The sequence below is a fragment of the Cygnus olor genome, chromosome 5 (genome assembly GCF_009769625.2).
Source record: "Cygnus olor isolate bCygOlo1 chromosome 5, bCygOlo1.pri.v2, whole genome shotgun sequence".
In the NCBI taxonomy this organism is placed as follows: Eukaryota; Metazoa; Chordata; class Aves; order Anseriformes; family Anatidae; genus Cygnus; species Cygnus olor.
The window spans coordinates 3,814,719-3,828,303 of record NC_049173.1 but is presented as its reverse complement, the minus strand read 5'-3'; the positions used below and the strand labels follow the sequence as shown (position 1 = coordinate 3,828,303).

Sequence of the window (13,585 nt, the reverse complement as noted above, 5' to 3'; positions counted from 1 at the left end):
AAATACTTTATACTTGCTAGCAGGGGTTAACGACTCCTGCCCTCTCCCTTCTCCCCTGCTCATGTTTTCCCTCGCCCCCCTCCTCCCCTCTCAGTCCCCCCGCTGCGCCTCTGTATTTTCCGAGCACCACCTGGTTTGTTTTCTCTGTCAGGTATATTACAGACTGTCTGTCAGAGGTTAACTGCCACGCAGCCCAGACTCTTCCCTTATTGTACCTGGGCTAAACTCCCTCCCTGCCCGAGTGCCTCTTGTTATGCTTCCCAGAATGTGGTGGTACCTGGAGAAAGCAGCTTTTTTGGTCCTTTTTGGTTCTTCAGTGGTTAAGAGGGTGGTGTCTCTGCCTGTTCGTGGTCTCGGTGCCTCTCCATCGCTCTGCCTGTGTGCTGGAGTCTGAAAGATCCCGCAGAACTAAAATACGTTTAAGTTACACGTCAGAGTCTACATCTGCCCTTTCTGCTCTCAAAGAAATCACCGATGCGCATTTTCCTTTGGTCCCTGCTGATGCTGGCTCTGGCCGTGTCCCCAGTCCATGTCAGACCGATGAGAGACTGACAAACCTCCCTCCCTCCGCTGCCTGCAGGGAGGGGAAACTCCAGCTCGCAGCTGAGATGGGAGCCCGGGAGTGGTGGTGCAGGTGCTTGGGCTGGCCCCTGGGGCAAGCAGGGCCTTCTGGGCTGGGCCAGGAGAAGGCACCCTCCGTCTTTCAGGGCTGCAGCCACACAAAAAGGAGGCTAAGAGGACATTTTGTATGTCTGCTTGAGGGGCAGCTGCAAAGATGGTGGGAGCAAACTCTTCTGGTGCTGGCAGGTGGTATAAGAGGGCAGTGGACACAAATTGCAGCATGGGAGGTTGGAGTTGGACATTAGGAAATCTTCTTTCTAGGACAGAAATGCAGCACTGGAACAGGTTACTGGGGAGGGAGGAAGGAGGCAAATCTTCATCCCCATTTTTTTAAAAACTCAGCTAGAACAATATTTGCAATGAGGATGACAATGACAAAATGAGGAAAAAAATTGCAATGATGATGGCGAAATATGACAATGAGGATGTCTTACTGCAAATCCGAAGGGCCAGACCAAACCTTTCCTTGTATCAACTCTCCAGACTGAGAAAGAAATATCAGCACAAAACAGCTCTCTGTGACCCCTGGTACATGGGCACCGGGATAGAGACCTTTATTTGTATCTCCACGCGCTGTCATGCCCTTGGACCACTGCCGTGCTTTGTAACTGAGAGAAATGCATCTGAACAATTCCTGTTCCATTGGCGTGGTTATTGCCTGTGAGACTCCTCCCTGCTGGTGCTTCAGCAGCGAACTGTGTGATGAAGGAGGGACTGGATGGTCCCAACCCTAAGGCGTTGTAACGCTGCCTGGGAAAATGGGGCAGTTCCTAGGTGGGGCCGTCCCTTAGCTGGACATGTCCTGGGGCCACTGTTCGCGTGCTGATCACCTCCCCTGACTTACAATCCTACAAATCTGATAATGCAGAATTACAAAGGGCCACCAGCAGCCACTTTATTCGACAGGAGTGGTATGCTGAACGTGTAACGTAGTATATAACACTAAGTACCATGGATAATCATGGCCAGGGCATATCGAATCGGGCTCTGAAAATTAATGGGCACTTTTGGCCTCCCTTCTATGCCTCAGCTCCTTGCCTATACAATGACAAGTGTACCACTTTCCCATTTTGCAGAGTGAAGAGTAATCAATTAATATTGGGCAAGTGCTCGTGTACAGTGAAATGGTCTTTAGAAAAACCTAGAGAGAAATTATTAACCCTGCCTTCAGCAGGGTTTAGGTTGCAAAAGAAGGGATAGAGAGACGTAGCGTGTAGTGAGGGGGAAGCGAAATACTGAATAGCTGCTCATTCATTCAGCACTGTTCACCCTGTTTGAATGCAAAAATGGTCTGAAATGATGCTGTAATTAAGGAGCACATCATGAGACATAAGCACAAGGGAGCTGTAGCGAGATATCCGCTTCCCTTCATTTGCCGTGCTTGATTTTGAAACCTAAATGCAGACTTTTTAAAATGTCATTTTAAGTATGGTTCCTAGGGACAGAAAGCTTTTGTTCAAATAAAGGTCTAGAATTTGATTAGCCACGAATGACTTCCCTTTTCCTTTTCGGTCTTTTAAATGAATGAATTCTTACAAGGCTGTGCCCAGAAATGAAATTCTTGCCAATACAGGTACTAATGCGACTTCAGAGAAAGAATCAAATTGTATGAATTTAGGGAACAGCCTTCTATTTATATAGCTTTAGTTACCGAATCAGAAACAGTAGCTTGTGTCAAGTGATTCAGAGTACAGAGCAAATACAAATATCTGGATTAATAGGTGCGGGGATCAGCTAAAGTCAAATCTATAATTCAAGGTTATTTATGCAATGCACTGCATAGTTCTGGTAAATCATAAACTGCAAAGCCTGACCACAAGTTTTTCAGGTTAAGGTTTTATTTTTTTCCATGTGATTCAGGATGAAAAGAGGATCCGAAATACAGTGGATTAGTTGTTAAATACTAGAGTGAAATTTCCTAAGTGGAACAGCAGGGAAAAGGATGGAGGCTTGCGATGCAGAACAGCATAGATGGAATATGAATCAGGACCAGTTTTTAGTTCAAAAGTAACAACTGGGCTATAGTTGGTAATAATAAACAATGCTGTTGTTGACATGCATTTTACAAAGGTTAGGGTTGATTTTTGTCACCAGAAATATTTTTCCTTGGCCCTGCATTTGCTGCATTTTTCCAAATATTTTGTGTTGCCTATTAGCCTCTGGAACACTAGAGCATCTCTAGCATCACTGAGTGTCTCTTTGCCAAGTTCCAGGAATAGAAGAACAGCTACCAAGAAAGGTCTTTTTTCTGGTGTTCCAACTTGCACAGTGAAATGCGAAGCATTTGAAAAATAAGTCTGGGAACTTGGCTTGTGCTCCTTGGGGATTACCCATCCATTACCCATTGCCTCTCTCAGAGACCAGATGGCGGAACTGAAATGGGGAGGTTTCACGAGAGGAACAAGTTCCCTGGCTGGTTTCATCCGTCTCCACCGAGGAGCAGTAACATCTCACTCAAACGGTGCGTGGTTTCTGATTGTCCCTGCCGTCTTCCTCCCAGGCATGTGGCTACCAGATCCTAACTTACGCACAAAGAGGAGACCGTTCCCCATCTCGTGGTCTTGTGGTGTCGTCGGCCGCCTCCGACCAAAGCAAGCCAGGGCACATTGGGATTCCTTAGCTGCTGCCATCTGGACCATGCTGTGATGATAAAGGACAAAAGATGTGGCCATCTTTCAAGTCTAATTGCTACCTGGAGAACAAGGAGCACAGTCTTGTATCTGCTGGTGTACCAGCCTTTGGCAGAAGTAGCAGCAGTGTCTGGGGCAGGATAATTTTGCCCTGCATTTTGGTGTGCTGTCGCAGCTTAGAAGGAGAAAAGGTGCGCCCCTTACAGTAGGTTCACTTTATGTTTCTGATTTTGATCCTTTCTGCCTTTCTTTTGTACTTAGGAGTGCTTGACAGGCTAGGAGGTAATGGCAAGTTAGTTTCAGATTTGACTTGACAAGTTTGCAAGTTAACCACTGTGGGCTAAACACTGTGCCAGCCATGGTGAAGACGTGAACTGAGGTGGCGGGGTAGCTCTAGCTGTTTTTTCTCTGCCTTTCTTAGACCCCTGTAGATGGATGGAGGTTATTCTTTGGCCTGCAGGGTCTGCAGAAGTGCCTTCAGCCTGGATGGAAAGACAGAACACAATACAAAGGGAGAAAACGAATCAGTGAGCTGAAGACACTCCTTTCAAAGCACTGCTCTCTGTGTTCTCAGAGGGATTTTTCTGGGACGCTCAGTATGTACAAAATTGGCAAGAAAAATCCCTTTTCCATACTTCTTCTTGCTAATCCATTCCAAAGTCCTCTTCAATCCTGTGGAAAGACTCGGGCCCTTTCCCTTGAGTAACACCGTAGGCTTTTCCAGCCACCCTTATATAACAGGAAGGTGTTGTATAACATGAAGGAATTAATAAACACAACTGGGTGAGCTCCTAAAGATCAGACTTCATTGTCTCAGTCAGTTTCACCATCAGTTTTTGTTCCACCAGGTGGTCAGAATCAAGGTCCTGAAATTTTCTCCCTTACTCTCATTTCTCTATTACGTTTAATCAGCCTCTCATTAGGCAGGAATTGATATTCGTTTTTCATGGGAGCTGGGTTTTTTTGACCCATGCAAACAATTAATGGTTATTCTTAGAGCTAGAGTGTAATGTCTTGCATGCAGCTGCCTTTGATTATCATGTTTCTGAGGCCCCTCTATTATTTTGCCCTCTCAGTAAAGCCTTATATGATGTTATAATCACAGATAGCACTGCACAAGCTTTGCAAGGCTGAAGGAACAGAGTGGGACTGGTGGCCAGGAGCTGGAGGCTTCAGCCCTGTTGTGTGATTGCTGCCTGCTGGCCCGTGACTGCTGTGGAGGAGGAACTGGAGCTCAGTGACAGTGAAGTGGTGAGGGAGTTTCTGCTGATGAATCTTGAGTCCTGGTGGCCACCAGCGTGACTCTTGAGCATAAATCGTTCAGATTTTCCTTTTTCCACCTTTACCAGGTTGTTGGTTGGGGTTGTGGGTCTAACACATCGAGCTAAGCAGCTGGGGAAGGGCGTGAGCTGGGGGAGGTTTGATGCCTGTGAGATCAGGACCTCATTTGAAGCAAGCATTTGGGCCTTCTTCTGCAGAAGTCTGGAGCAGCTGACTTAATGACTTGCTGACTTGCAGGGTTGCCATGAAATAATTTCCTTGATTTTTTCTCCTTTGTTTTATTTTTCTGTTTTTCCTTAAAGTTCCTCAGCTTTAGGAAACCTTTCCACCCAAAAAGAAGTTACTGGGACTTCCAGTGAGACTAAGGTCAAGGTCTTAGATTGTCCTTATTCTTCGAGTGAAGAAACAGAAATGAAGAGAAAAATTGACTTGCACTTTTGGGAGTGAATGAAGGAACAGTTAACGTTGCCTGGAGCGACATCTGCCTTGGGTCAAGTGGTGCAGAGCTACAAATCATGTGCAGCCTCTACCAGTTCTTCTGCAGCTGTGTCCTTCTCTATTTAAAGCAACTTACTGAGAAGTTAAAATAAGGCCATTTCATTACTAAAGCAGGTTTTTAAAGTTTGCTTCAGATACTTTACATATACTTTGTTTCAAGGACAACATTTCAGTCCTAGTTCTCCAAAGAGGCTTACCTTTGTGGGTTGCATTAAAATAAGCAAGTACTCAAATCTTTGCAGAATTGATGCTCTCAGTAGGGCTGGCGGGATAATTTTCTGTTGCAACACTTCTGAAATGGTTCAATGGCTGCCAAAACCCAACAAAAACAGTTTAAGAAAAGATACTTTTTCATTTTAAAACAAAAAGCAGGAAAATGTTGAGGAAAAACATTTTTTTTTTCATTTTCCTCTAAATTTTTCATAGGAAAACAAATCATTTCCTGAGTAGCTCTAGCTTTAAATAGTTCCTTTAACTGTCTTGGTTTTTTGAGTCAAGGACATAGCAAGCTAAGGTTCTTTTTTTCTTTTTCTTTATTTTTTTTTAAGCAGTCACATTTTCACAGAGATTAGCTATGGATATAGATGCAGACAGAGATACTCTGATACATGCATAGATTTGGCAGATACAACTTTAGCCACTAAAAAGCTTAAAACTACAAAGCAGTTTTGTCAACTATAGAAAGCCAAGTGTATTTTTTAAGAACCAGATATTTTATTTTAAGTGTATAAAGCCAGCACGCAGCCGTTGATTTTAATTTCAAGGGTGTAGTCTAGCTTTTAAAATGGTCACGTTAGAGCCTCAAGCCTGTGAGCAGTTGCAGATCTGAGCAGCTTTGCATATTTGCCTCTTTGGTAGCATCCACGCAGCGCTGAAAGCTCGCTCTTTGGTTTTGCTCTGTCCCCTGCCTGCTTTCATCCCACGTGGCTGACAACGTAGGGCATGTTGTGGAGGGAGCAGAAAGGCCACCTGCAGTGCGTCCCTCTCTGCCGTGCTTTTTGGAAATGCTTGCATGTTTTGAGTCACCCTGCTCAGGGGTTTAAATCTTTTTATTCTGCCTGTACCATCTTTGACGTGTTTCATAACAGAGGCAATTTCTTACTCTGCAGCAGGCCCAGCATCACAGATCTTACTGGGGGCCTCTAGGTGCTACCAAACTGCAGATACTAAGCTCAGTCTGTAGGCCTGGGCACCAAAGTTTGTTACAACACTTATTTATTACCAGTCTCATATAACTCATTCGTGGTAAACAATGCAGGTTTTATTATGTGTAAGTAATAGGAGACCTTTGCTTTTTTCCACTAACAAACATGCCATGGGTAATTATTCCTGTATTAAAACGACATGTGGACATATTTGCGACATGCAACAGTTCCACTTCTTTGAAGAGAAGCATTATGCTAAACAAGGTTAGCCACCATTTATTCGGAGGGGCTCTTGCGTTTCGGTGTTCGAAGCGCTTTGCGGCTTTCCCTGTCTATTTGATAATCATTAACATGTTCCGTCGTTAACCTTCAAGCAGCTTTGCTTGAAACTTTATATGCAACTTTTCAAACATTGGTCGTGCATTGCAGACTGTGGTTTGCTGGGGCTGTTTTTATAATCACTGGTGGTGAAATCAGGAAGATGAAAAATGGGTGTGTATTGAAGAGCAGTGTATCCAGCATTCTAGGTCTTAAATTAGAGTGATGAGCATAAACATTGCAAACAGAGCTTTTTCAACTCAATTGCAATTATATTTGAAATTACCTACAATTACCAGTAACCATCTCAAAGCTAGAAATTAACTTTGTAGGCTCTCCTCCAGATGGATCAGCTGTTAAACACGCTGGCTCGTGCGGCTGAATGGAGGAAAGGAAAAAGGGTGAAGAGATGTCTGAATGGCAACTGTGCTGTCTTCTAGCTGAAGTGACGCTTGTGTTGTTTGCCCGTCATAAATGCGCATGCTTTCACTTTGAATTAAACTCATACAATGTTTGGAGACGTAGTTTGGGAAATTGTGGCTTTGCTGAACTCAGCGGCCTCTACCCCTGGCAGCCTGTGCAGAAAGTGACCCTTTATTTTTGCTGTGAACACTGGCAGAGGGACTGCTCCTTCTTTCCCCTGTAAGGCTGCCCGGGGAGGCTGGAAGGACTCCAGCCCTGGCTGCTCCTCACCCCACTCACCACCATCCCTGCCGTTAAAGGGCAGAAGCAAAGCTCTCCTGCAGCACTCTGGATTGCTATGGGGACACCCCTATCTTTCCAAACGGGACCCCCAGCACTCTGCACCCCCTGCACTGTCTGCTGTGCCGTTCGCAGAATCCAGCATCCAGAGGTGAATTAATGTGAGCAGAAAAATGCCTCTGAGCAGCTACCAGAGAAATTAACACCCTGCACTGACTCTCACGGTAGCACGTGTCTTCCCTTCCTACGTGGAGCTCGGTGGGTTCTGCCAGTGGAGAGCAGGCTGTCCTCGTCTCCTTCTCCTGCTCAACTCATCACTAAAAGGTTATGCTGATGGCAGATCCACTTACTGCCTGACCAGCTAGAAAGTAGTATTTTCTAATTCCTGCTCTGCCTGACGATTTCCTGCTGTTACTGCTTCAACTGATCTTCATAATTCATTTGACTAACTCTAAACTAACTTCCTCCATGGCCGCTGTGGGCAGAGAAGTTCACACTCTTCTCTCTCTTCTTCCAGAGTCAGTCAGTGCACAAGGACATTGCCACGGCTCCATGGCTGTAGTGGACTCACTGATTTTCGGCTGGTGGAGCTGAGGGAGGTATTTTGCCCAAAGCATCTCAGAAATGCCTGTGATTTCAGTTTCCAACATGACTCTGAGCTGGGGAATGAGAACGTGCCAGGAGTGTCAGTGACAGCTTTAGAAATGGATTGTTTGCATAAACTTGAAAACAGTACAAGCATAAATGTATTTCCTTTGTTTAACTTTTCACTCTTGTTTACTCGTCTCTGCTTCTAAAAGGCTTTGCAAGTAAACTCTGCAAATCTTTAAGTTTTGCAGGCATTAATGGGGGCTGGGAGTTCTGGGATCTCTCCTCGGCCCTGCTGTTAGCTGAGGCGCCGGGTAGGCCCGTAGGCCTCTGATCCACAAGCCACTGGAACCAGCAGGAAGATTTTTATTTAATTCACCTTGAATCAGTCCCCAAACCTCTGTTGAGGCCCTTGGGGTTTTGTTACACCCTGGGGACAGCACCCATCTCCTTGGTGCTGCAGATCCTGGTGAGTCTCGGCCCCTTCTCCCAGTGCCTCAGAGGCATGTGGGCAACGCAGGAAGGGGACCTGAAAATCAGACAGGCTCAGGGCTTCCTCAGGGCACCCGAGGTAGAACAAGACTTCTATGGACTGTAGTTTTATTTGGTAAGGAAGAATTGCTTAGGCTGTGAGATTTTGTGGGAAATAACTGGTTTTTAAACCTGTGTTTTTCACCACCAGTGCAGTGAAGCCCTGACCTGTGTGTGCTGGGGAGGAGGGAGAGGAGCTTCAGCTGTACAACAAATAAAAATCTGGGGCTCCTGTTGCATTTCATAAATTCCCCCTCCCCTGCATTTACCTAGTCAATCACCTTATTAAACCTGTGCATATACCTCTGTTTGGGCTGTCCTTCTTCTGCATGGATATAAATTTTGGATGCTGACATTGGTGGATGATAGGTAAATGGCCACTAAAATGGCCATCTTTCTCCTTGCCTCATGGCATCTGTAGGGGACTTAAGAAACCCACAAAGAAAGAGGACCAGGACAGCATGCAGGCCTCTTGCTTGGAGGCTCCCAGTTCGACTGGAAAGGCCTGACTTCACCATCCCATAGCTGCACACATGACTGGGCCTGGGGAATTTGTTTCCTGTGATTGCCACTCACCTGTGGGAGGAAGGCTTGAAAGCCAGGTCAGGCAGAAGTGTTTGGGCCCCATGCGACACATTGAGCAGCCGGCATGTCCTGTGCAGCTTTTAAAACCAGGGCAGGCCAGAAGCAGCTGTAGTTGGGCTCTGGAGCATAAAGAACGGTGTTTTATAACTGGTCGCTGTTCTAGGGCTTGCACATTGCCCCTGTGGGGTCTCTAAAATTCAACAGAGAAAATTGTCAGAAGGCTCAGATTTACTCTGCAGTAGTCCACACTAGTACCCGAGCGTTTGTGGGGTTTCTGCAGTTCTGATGTGCTGAACATGACTGGCTCAGAAAAAAAGACCTGTTCTTGCAGTGAAGACTCTGAACCAGCACATACAAGTGCTGGTTTCCCTCGGATTTCCAGAGCAGCACTGGACAAGTTACTTGAGCCCAAATCTGCAAATGTACAGTGCAGGTGGACTCCTATTGAGATAAATAGGAACGAAACATCTAAACATCTTTGTAGATCTGAACCCTTACCTATTCTGAAAGTGGGGGCAGCAATCATATATTTCTTCAACTTTCTGCCAGTCTAGTTTATTTAGACTAAAAATTGGTGAGAATAATACTGTTTTCTTGGTATGTATGCATGGACCCTGGCATGAGATTTGTCTCAGCCAAGTCCTTCAAGCACTACCACATGCCAGATTTGTCAGAGAGTCTTGTGTTAAATGAGAGAGTCTGCAATGCAATAACAGATTCGTCTTCATTTTGGTCCTTGTTTTTACCCTGATTTCCTAAGGGAAAACAAAGTTTTATGCAGTCATGCTCAGGGTGACTGTTCAGGTGTGTGGGTCCCTGGCCCTGCTTTTTGCCCTATCGCTCTCTGTCTGTAGGCCAATTTCACCCAAATCTGAGAGAGTCTCAAAAACAATCAATGGCCAAACATTGTATAGAGACCTAATTAGTCCTCCTAGTGCGGAGAAATCTAAACTCAACCCTTATAAGACATCAGAAGATGGAAAAGAGGAAGAAAAGGTGAAAATGTGAGATCACGGTGTGATGTGAGTAGGTACCAAAGAATCCACCTTTCATTTAAAGTGGTAATTTTGTGTGGATTCTCTAGTGTTTAATACGATGCAGAGTGGATGATGACTTTCAGCTGGAACTCCTCTCTCTCCCATGATGATTCTCTGGTGTCTTATACAGGGCAAGTTCACACTGCAGGCAGGACTCGGTCAAGCAGTCGGTCATCCACAGGGCATCAGCCTAAAGAGACCCAGGCTTCCTGAGGCCCAGAGCTAACGTAGCTGCTTGTTTTTCTATGTGTGTGTGCACTTCAATGAAGAGAGGTGGTCTGCAGACTCTGAGGGTCATTCTGGGGATCTCCAGACATATAAAGTCAAGCAATTTCTTGTGTAAGTGACCCCAACAAGGTCAGAGTAATGACAAGTGTGTGGGACTGCTCGCACCAGTAGTTATCCACTATTGTGCAAACTCTTGTCCTCAGGACATGAATACTCCTACCTGCCTCACGTGCTATTTGAGGAGCTGTGACTACTCAGTATTGCTCAATCTTGCAGGAAATCATTATCTCCAACATTTCACTTCTCTGAAATTGTCTCTTACCTCAAAATAAGCCCTGCAGTCCCCTGACTGACAAAGGTTTCACTTGATATCATTACTTTTCCTTTCTCTTTTAAAGTTTGTAGAGTTACCAGCAGTGTCTTTTCCAGATACAATCTTTGGAGCAGAACATTAACTCAGTGCATTCACTCAGGAAGGTGTTTGTGTTTCCACTAGCCTAAGGACAGCAAGGAGGATTTTACACATCTGTAACGCATGTGGTCACCCTGGATCTTTTCCTTGACTCCCTACCTAAATAGCCGGCGTGGATTGGATGCTAAGCAACATTCAGACTTGGTGAGCCTCTCATCTTGTCAGCTGTGTATTAAGGCACATACAGTCATTTGGCGTAACAGTGCGATTGTTGTAGCTTTGTTTAATCCTGCCTCCTTTACCTTTCTGTAAGTCAGTACCACCATCTGTTCTGAAAGCTGTGCACCAGCCCCTTGGCCCCCGCAGCACTGGATGAAACCTTTCCAGGGCTCTGTGCTGGATCATCCAGGGGCCATATGGAGCTGCCTAAGAGGCAAGGAAAGCTCTTCTCACACTCCAAGATTGCTGCCTTCCTTGCGAGATTACAGCTCCAAGAGACAAAGCTGCATCTAAGCTTGGACTGTGCATACAATGGTAGAAAGCTCAGTTACTATCACTGCTTGTGAAGGATAATTAATGTGAAAGTACTTTTCTTGAGCTGCCTGGTAGGTCCCCATTTCAGCTTTGTTCAGTAAAGCACTTAAGCATGTGCTTAAAATTAAGTGTGCTGCTGACTGGAGGCCTTGGACAATAAATATGCTACTGGAAATGTATCTGGGCCATACATTTATTAGTCTGCCTAAAAGCCCTGTTATTTCTTCTTCAGTTCTGATGTAAATCACGTCTTTCAAAAGCCACAGTTGTGGGTAAATGTCTGATTTTGATAGGCGTTGCGTATTGCAGCTATGGCTGATTTTAAATAAACTTATAGATTCCCAGTACATCTGCAAATGAGACACAGCTTGGTTCCTTTCAGTGGTTAAGTGTTTTTTGAGAAATCTCTCTTTGAACTACCCATCTGCAGGCTTTTTCTTTTTACTGTCTGTGTGGCCATCCTGCAATTACCTGTGGGTTTATGATCCTTCTCTAGAGAACAAGTTGGTTGGATAGCTTGACGGTAAAGAAAGATGGGGGTGATAAAATGGGGCAGAGTATGATATCAGTTACAAGTGTCAAACGAGTGTCCCTCCAGATTTACACTGCTGCAACTTCACTATGGATCTTGCTCCAAGATTTGCCGTAAATGGTCGTTGCAATATTTTTGGAGTTTATTCTGTTGAATAAAAGTGTATCATCAAGAATTGTGTGTCTTCGTGACTGCAGTGAAGATAGGCTGGAGCGTGCAACTCATTGGCAAAGCAAATGGAAAGTAAATCTGTGGGAGCGGGAGGAAGAAACTAGAACATGTTTTTAAAAGGTTTACGGCTAGCAATTTATTTCCTTCACCCTGGTTCAATGCTGGGCAACAGTAAACAACGAAGGAGCCAAAATTCCCTCTGAAATTGAAGTGACCACACAAAGAAAGGCTGTAATTCTCCAAAGCAGCGATAGATTTTGGGAACCTGCTTGCATTACTCTGAAAGGACTGGGGGAGTTCAGGTGAGCGGTCAAGCCCCCTTGGAAAACTTGATTTCTATGAGCTGGATGGCAAACAGATCACCAAATCATCATTTTCAGGTGAGATGCTTGTTCATAAACACCACCTCTGATTGTTCCTGTGCAAGATCAAGTGTTCAGTTCTGTGAAAACCCTTGAAATTAAAGAAGCAGGGAGATAAACTCAGGAGCTGAATTGGGCACACACAGGTCAATGTGAATCAGTGGCATTGCCCAAATCTGAAGTTGGTGCAGAGCTTGGCCTTAGATCAGCTATTTTTAATAGTTAGTAGTGCGGGGGCACAATCAGTCTATATTTACATCAGACAATATTTGTGTTTAGTGTGTAATTACCATCGGCCCTGTTTGCGCATATAATTAACGGTTTGACATCGCATCCCGCTGCGTTGACATCTGTAGAATTCAAAAAGGGCTCAGGATCTCTAAAGAGTGTTTTTGTTTCAGGTTAGACGTGGTCTGATTGTCTAAATTAAAGACATGTCAAACCACATGAAAAGTTCAGGACAGAAGGTAACCACACAGGACGTGGCATGTGGGCCAGGTAATCACAGTGGTGTAAAGAATGGCCACACTTGTGAGCCCTGCTCCTCGACGGGCTTTGGAAAAAAAATGCTCCTTTTTTTTGTTTTTAATAGGAAATAAAAATTAGTAAATGCAAGTCCTGGCTGCTAGGAAGCACAAATAAAGCGAAACAGATGTTCATTAGCTAATCACTTGCAATTTTTCCCCTCTTGTCCTTGATGGAGGAAAAGAAAATTGAGCATGTGGGAACTTGCCCGTTGAGAAAACATTTGGATCTTCAGTCATTTATCTGTTTCACCTCTGACTCGGTTCAGGCCTCCGTTAAAAGGCAGGCGGGGTGCTATCAGAAAGAAAGGTCATCGGGGATCACTTCAGATGCTTTTCAGCTGGGGTAACCCTTGAGGCTATCCTTGCTTTTGTGGGCATGGAGAGTCAGTTAAAAACAAAACAGAAAACCAAACAAAAATCCAGTGAGAGCAGTGGAGCTTTGAACTACATCACTTGTGTTTGTCTTATTCCTAAATTACGGTGTCATTTCTGTACAGTGCTCGTTAATAATCACATGCATACATCAGGAAAGGTGTTTATTACAGAAATACCAATGAATTCTGAATGGCAAGCTGCTTATTTCTCGGTGTTATCAGTGGAAAGCAACATCACCTTTATTCCCTTTGGATTGATATCATTTTCTTTTCCTCCCTGCTTAAGAGGAGACAAAACCATGTGCAGCTTTGTACTTCAGCCAGTGCATTTGATCAATAATAAAATGCTAGCACGTAAAGGCAGCTATGTGCACAAGCATCAAACCATATGCCTCCTTTGTAACGGTGTTACTACATTAGGTAAAATTACAGTAACTCAGCCAACACCTCTTTCATTAGAGGTATTTGCTTCGTGTTTTAACGAGGTTCATTTAACAGTGTTAATTTTA

General features: G+C 44.7%; 1 protein-coding gene across 6 annotated transcripts in view; it reads left to right on the top strand.

Annotated features, from left to right (window-relative positions):
• LOC121070315 overlaps positions 1-12,189 on the top strand; it is a 131,488-nt gene extending 119,299 nt beyond the window's left edge. For all 6 annotated transcript variants that reach the window (XR_005820004.1, XR_005820001.1, XR_005820002.1 and 3 more), the window contains one exon: positions 7,713-12,189. The gene's annotated coding sequence lies outside the window, so the exon portion shown is untranslated. The remainder of the gene's footprint in view (positions 1-7,712) is intronic.
• Positions 12,190-13,585: the final 1,396 nt, after the last annotated feature.